Here is a 7,289-nt window from a genome sequence, read left to right on the forward strand (position 1 = left end):
GAATATGAGTATTTTTCAAGTTACCCAAAGAGGTCACTCCCTGGTAAAAATCTCTTCCTCTACGTCTGCCCTAGTCCCCTCCATTCCAGCAGCTTCCTCAGCAAGCTCACAAATGTAATTCAGCCATGTCTGCTGAGCACCCACCATATGCCAGATTGGGGTTAGGCTTCTGTGTACCTCATCAAGGCTGCCTCTCAGGCAGGAAAACATACTTTCTTACTTGGTTCAAAGTCAAATCCTTAAAGTTATACAGAGACCTTTGTTTGGATAAGGTTAATTCTTACCTAAGAGGGTTCAGAGAATTTCATATACAAAATAAAACAAAACAAAACAAAAACCTGTGTCTATAATCTTGGCAGAACAAGACTGACAAAATTGAGATCAAAGCAATAGCCCCCAAGAGGATTTAATGCTGTAGTAATTCTTTTTATACTAAAGGTCACATGAGTCAGTTTTTTCAAACAGTAATTTCTCTTATTTCTTTTCAGACATAAACACACTCATTAGAATGCATCTAAATTAAATTGTGCTCACTAATTCTACTAGGTGCCAGGCCCTATTCCCTGGGATGTAGTGTTGGGAAGAGCTGACAAGGTCCCCACTGTCCTGCAGCTGACATACATTTTCTTGGGCTTAAATATAAAATCCTGAGAGATTCTAAAAAAGTTGTTTTAGTGAAAATGTTCACAGATGATTTAATGTCTATGATTTACACTGATAGACATTTAATAAATGTTTGGTAAGTGAAATTTATCTGCCAGAGATAGATTTATTAATTACTCAAAAATTTGAGCATTCTAAACTGAAATTCAGTATGTTACTTTGGTTATTTGAATGGATTCATGCAATAAGGAGCCACAATCTCTTCGCAAATAGCCTGTCACTGAAAAACACTTGGGCCAATATGTAAGGGCCAGAAATATCACTTTTCCATGAGGTACCACATAAGACCAAGAGGTCCTGTTTGGTTTTGTTTTAAAGGCAAAATTGCTAAGCAAAATGAGCCTGACTTGACCAAAGCGTTCAATAGCTTGGGCTTAAAGAAAGAATAGTTACTCAGTTTGTCAAATATTTGATGATAAATAATAGTCTTATATCAGAGAATTTAATGGAGACAAAGATCCTAACAGAAATAAATAACTGCAATAATTTCTAAAAATTTTTGAGGTAAATGGTTGATTAAATTAAAAATTCATTTATTCACCCACTTATCAAATGATTGCTGAGTACCACTTCTTGAGACCCAGCAGTGTGAACTGTGAAAGACACAAAGCTTTATGGCTCTTGGGATTTTTTAGGGTTTTTTTTTTTAATGTAAGTAATCTCTATGCCCAGTGTGGGTCTCGAACTCATAACCCCAAGATCAAAAGCCACATGGTCTTCCAACTGAGCCAGCCAGGCACCCCTGGCTATTGGATTTTAGAAGCATTCCATCCAGTAAGTGAGGGAAAATATGGCAGGTGGTAAGACAGCGTATGAGTTCAAACAAAAAACTGATGTGTTCAGAGGAGAAGCCTTCGGGCTGCAGTGATCAGCAGAGGCTCTACAAAGGCTGTGTTCAGTTAGATCCAATGGGATGGGTAGGATTTTTTTCAGTGAAAACAGAAAGAAATTCAGGGCAGCATGGGCCAAGAACCAGAGGCAAGTACACATGAAGTCGGTTCAGGGAATTTCCAGGGACTAATCTAGCTTGACCAGGAGGTTTTCAGCTTTCCTGTGCTGGGGAACTGTGGTATTAAAAAATAGCCCAGGGATCCAAATGGAGGAAATAGTTTAGAACAGAAGATGGTCATTGCATTTTTAGATGTGTTGAGTTTGAGGAGATGGCAGGCTACCTAAGAGGAAGTAGTTGTAGGCAGGAGGAAGGGCGGAAGTGGAATCCTGGACCACACCCATCCAGACAGGAGAGCGAGAGCCATGGGAGGTGTGGTGTCTGAAGCACAGGTACATAGAGAAGAGGATGAAATTGTGGGTTCTCAAGTATGACTGCTTAAATCCTTGACTTCTTCATTTTTGTAACTTCTACCTATACTTTCATCCGTGAGCCCACCATCCTTTCCCCTGCCACTGTAGGAGATGATCTTATTTATTGTGGAATACCTGCTGCCTAGCAAAATACCTGACATAGTAGGTGCTCAATAAATAATTGTTGGATCCATGAATGAATGAATTCAGTGCAAACCTGGCTTCTGAATAAACCTGAAGATTGTGATATAATTTCTTTGACTCTCCAGCCATCCAGTGCCCAGAATTATTTGCTCCAGAGTGGGGAAGCCTGGCTTGTTCTGACACCCATAAGGAATTCAGGGTTGGCTCCACCTGTCATTTCTCCTGTAACAAGGGCTTTAAGCTGGAGGGACCCAATAATGTTGAATGCACAGCTTCTGGAAAATGGACAGCACCTCAACCAACCTGCGAAGGTATAATCGTATACACTCACTGAGACAGCTCTTCTCCCGGAAATGTCCTCAAAAATAACAAACACTTATATAAGCTCTTACTGTGTGACAGGTATGCACTATAATATTATTACTGTGAAAGCTCTCTCTCTTATTTTAAAATGGGTTCTCTATTGGAATCTAGGAAACACAGCCTATGGATTTAAAAATTTATAAGGGGTGACAGGACTTATTTTTGTGAATAAAAAATATATTGATTCTTTTAAGATTTTATTTATGAGAGAGAGAGAGCACGAGTGGGGAGAGGGGCAGAGGAAGAGGGAGAAGCCGGCTTCCCCCTGAGCAGAGAGCCCGACTCAGAGCTCAATCCCAGGACCCCTGGATCATGACCTGAGCCAAAGGCAGACGCTTTACTGAGCCACCCAGGTGCCCCAAGATATAGTGATTCTTAAGCAGAAACTTTCTTTCATAATTTTGGCCTCTTTTTCTCAGAGACCTTTACTGGGTTGATTAAATGGTCTCCATTGCTTCATTGCCAGGAGGAGTACAAAGAGTGGAGTCACTGATCCAGTTTCTCAAATCAAGGAACTGAGGTTTTAGAAAGGTCAATGAGCATCTTTCTGCTACATGGAAAGTTAGTGACAAAGCCAGTGGCATCATGCACACCTCGCATTTCATGCTGACCTTTGGCCAGCAGGCAATGCCACCTCCCAACAAACCAGCAAGGGCAAGCAATTGACCTATGCATATTTTGCTTTCTACTGAATTTCTTACATTTCTGCACCGACTCTTAAATTTCTGTTTCGTTTTGTTTTGTTTTTAAATATTGGTAACATTGACATCATGCCCCACCCCCCATTCTTCCTCTGGTCTAGAGAATTATCTCTCCAAGGATATATTTTTTTTAAGGGAGAGAGAGACGAAAAAAAGTGCATGAGCAGGGTGGTAGAAGGGGCAGAGGGAGAGGGAGAGAGAGAATCTTAAGCAGGCTCCACACCCAGCATGGAGCTCATCGTGGGGCTCGATCTCATGACCTGAGCTGAAATCAACAGTCAGATGCTTAACTGACTGAGCCACCCAGGCACCCCTCTCCAACGATATTTTTAAGTACTTTTTTTTCTCATCTGGTTTTCAGTACCTGAGATTAATAATTTTCCTTAACTTCCTTGAGAGGCTATTGCTAGAGACTCCCTTACTACAAGAAGAGTGGAAGGCAGTTATTCCATGTCAGTCTTAACTCCATTATGCTCCTTTTATTGGGAGCTCTCTAAATGGAAACACATTTTCACAGCAGGCATAGTATCAGCTCGTACTTCAGAGGTTCGATGCCCGGCCCTCATCACTCCAGGGCAAGGAACAGTGTCCTGTAGGCATCCTCTGGGAACCTTTGGTTTGAATACCACTTGTTACTTTGGATGCAAAGCTGGATTCACACTCATGGGAGACAGTGCTCTCAGATGCAGACCTTCAGGACAATGGACAGCAGGAACTCCGGCATGCAGAGGTAACGTGAAAGGAACAGGCAGTTCTGATGCTATCTTCCACCTGGCCCCCATGCTCACGGTTGTACCTGCCTGTTGAAATCCCATCCAACCCCAATGACTTCTTCACATGTCAGCTCCCCATGAAATCTACACCAATCCCAGTTAGAAGTAATGTGCCACAGGCATGTCACTTCTCCCCCTGCTATGTCACAAGAGAACGCCCTGGTCTCAAAGACATAAAGGAGGAAACATTTGCAAATGTCCAAATGTGTGAAAAAACAAGCATGCCAAACATGAAACCAACTATAAGAATTGTGAAATACAAGTTGCAATTCCATTAATTATGTGATAGTGTAAACATCCCATATTTTCATAATGGAAACCTAACTAAAAAGATAAGCCATGCATGATACCTCTGGAAGGGCTATCACCCCATACATGAAGTACTATGTCTCTTCCGTCTTTGTATTCCCCATGAAGACCAGAGCAGTGCTTTGCAAATGTCGCTATTGCTCAATAATATTTATTTGAGTTAGTTTCCTGAGCTTTAGTTTCCTATCTGCAAATTAGGGACAATAACCTAAAGTTCCCCGAAGGAAAGTTTAAAGGGGGTGACAGTCTCTACTTCCTTCAAACTTCCAGAAGCAGTTATGCTGAACAATTATTAAGTATTTTAATAAACACGTGCTGACATGCCAGCTATTTACCAGTGGTAGTCATAATAACACTTAGAACAGTAATATTTTTGAGAAGTGAAATTTTGAAAACAGTATTTTTATAGGTAAGATTGATCAAGCCATTAGTAGGTATCTATTGAATGTTGCTCTGTGCCCCTCCTAGTTCTTTGGCTAATGTTCTTTGAGTGGACATCGTAGTATGTGCAATGTTGGAGGAGTTGGTGTGAATGTCAGAAGTGGCTCATCTCCTTTCTGATGTTTTACATTCTACCTCATCTGCTGGCAATGCTAGCCAGGTTACAAATGAAACCATAATCTCTGTCACCTTCATTCTACATGTCTAGTTTTCCTGCATTCTTTTTTTCTGCAGTGGTCAAATGCTCAGAGCTGCATGTTATTGAGCCAGGCATGATGAACTGCTCCAACCCCTGGGGAAATTTCAGCTATGGATCAACCTGTAGCTTCCATTGTCCAGAGGGCCAGTTACTTAATGGTTCAGCGAGAACAGCATGCCAAGAGAACGGCCAGTGGTCAACTCCCATGCCAGCCTGCCAAGGTATATTTTCAATATGGGTTAGGAAGTCACTTTTATAAGGAATGTAACTGGGGTGTGTGGGTGGCTCAGTCGTTAAGCGTCTGCCTTTGGCTCAGGTCATGATTCCAGGGTCCTGGGATTGAACCCCGCATCGGGCTCCCTGCTCCGTGGGAAGCCTGCTTCTCCTTCTCCCACTCCCCCTGCTTGTGTTCCCTCTCTCGCTGTGTCTCTCTCTGTCAAATAAATAAATAAAATCTTTTTTTTAAAAAAAGGAATGTAACAAAATCAGTGTTTCTTTTTTGTGTATTTCTGACAGTAGTCTCACTTTCCATCACTGGGTTTCCCTGTGTTAATAAATGTTTCATGATAAATCCTTGCCTTCCACTAAGCAGTGGGAATTAAATTCAGTGACTCTGTGTAGGCAATCATCCCTCCTTTATGAGAGCTCAGATGTGTCAAATGAGAACATTTTTAACCGGAGGTTATTTCATGCAGATTCCTAATTTATTATCTCAGAAGAATTTTGTTTACCACATACCTCTAAAAACACATAGATCTTTTTAAATTAAGCTTCATCTCTTTGTAAGGTTTATTTCATCCACCTTCCTTTTACTTTTCATTGTTTTCTCTATAGCTTGTCATGACTACATTTTGTTGTATAACTGAATCTTTGATTGGTCCCCCCCAAAATTAATCATTATTTGCTTAAACTTCCACTTCTTCAATCATTTTATTTACTTTATTATGTCCTTCCCCTGACGCCTTTGGGCACTGTGTTTGATATTTAAGCGTTAGGAATAAAATCAGGCCCTGCTTCCCATGCTGTTGCTGTAGTTTTATGGCTTCCAGATCTCTCCTGCCCGGTTGTCACCCCTGCCGGGACCTTTGATGATCCTGTGCGATCTCACATCTCACAATCCTTGGGACGCTTCTGGAAGAATGATGGCCTTTTGCGCAACACATTTCTTACGCCCTGCATGTGTGTTTGTTTTGCAGCAGGGCCGTTGACAATCCAGCAAGCCCTCACTTACTTTGGGGGAGCAGTGGCTTCTACAATAGGTTTGGTGACGTGTGGGACATTGCTGACTCTGCTAAGAAAGCGCTTCAGACAAAAAGGTAAATAGGAAAGAGTCTTCTCCTTTTCTTCTTTCTTGTCATTTGGGGAAGTGCCGTGAAACTACAACGTCAGTAGTTCATGTTTGAAAACATTTGTCTTTAAAGAAAACAAGCCCAAGAGAAGTCATTTTGAGAGCTGACTGCCCATCAGAATCATCTTTATAAAAGTACAGATCCTCGTACAGGGGGATTGGCCTGGAAATCTGAGATTGGCGTGGAAATCTGAATTTCTCAAAACCCTCCCCTCCAAATTCTGATGAGGCCAGTTGGTGCATTGGCATTTGGGGACCTCTGGTCTAGGTAAACTTAGTTATCACTAGGATTAACTGGAAAGTGTCATGCTCTCCTCCTTCATCATTCTCTTATGTGATGATCATTTATTGATCAATGGTGTTGGGTAGTTAGTGCTTCTGAATCAAAAATCAAGTGCTTCTGGAGGATGCGAGAAATGAAGCTAGAGATGTGAAGAGCAGCTGCTTAGTCATGACCTGGTGTGATACACCAGGACATCTGTACGTTCTCTCAAAATGTGTGGAACTAATCCAGGACTGAAGCAGAAACCTGACCTAATGGAGGAAGACCCTCCATAAGGGAGCTGTGTTTACTAGATTGTTCATCAAAAAAGGAGCTCTGGCCTAAGAGTATAAGAAGGGAACCATCTCTTAAGGGTTAAAACAGTGTTTTTCTTTCTGCTCCAGATGTTCAGCCATGAGCTCAGAAACCTCTTTTTGTAGCTAATGTGTCTCTTCATCATTTCTCATGGAAAGTAACTGGGGGCATCTGAGGGGTCAGGAAGGCTCAAATGCTCCAATACAGGTAACTGAGAATGGCTGTTATACCTGATGGAGTTCTCATGGATCTGAGGACTTTCAACACCCATTCTTAACTGCTCAAGGGCAGAACTACTTGTTCCATAGTTTTAAGCTCTCTCCATTCACAGAGCCACCATTACATTGAGGCTGGCTTTCTAAAGTTCCTTCATATACTCTCTTATGAATGGGTTAGTAGGACGAAGGACAAAGCATAACACTCTTCTTAAAAACTAAAGAGCTACAACCAGTCCTTCCATGTAACATTT

General features: G+C 41.6%; 1 long non-coding RNA gene across 2 annotated transcripts; it reads left to right on the plus strand.

Moving 5' to 3' along the window:
* Nucleotides 1-1,184: 1,184 nt before the first annotated feature.
* On the plus strand, nucleotides 1,185-6,243 carry LOC115943279 (uncharacterized). Of its 2 annotated transcripts, none has more exons than XR_014142563.1 (4): nucleotides 1,185-2,420; nucleotides 3,694-3,903; nucleotides 4,931-5,116; nucleotides 6,092-6,243. It is a non-coding gene; the product is annotated as an uncharacterized LOC115943279 (long non-coding RNA). The 2 variants fall into 2 exon arrangements; XR_014142562.1 differs by having other exon boundaries at nucleotides 1,187-2,420; nucleotides 3,691-3,903.
* Nucleotides 6,244-7,289: the final 1,046 nt, after the last annotated feature.

Source organism: Leptonychotes weddellii, unplaced genomic scaffold, assembly GCF_054177405.1.
Source record: "Leptonychotes weddellii isolate Sample4059 unplaced genomic scaffold, ASM5417740v2 HiC_scaffold_6654, whole genome shotgun sequence".
In the NCBI taxonomy this organism is placed as follows: Eukaryota; Metazoa; Chordata; class Mammalia; order Carnivora; family Phocidae; genus Leptonychotes; species Leptonychotes weddellii.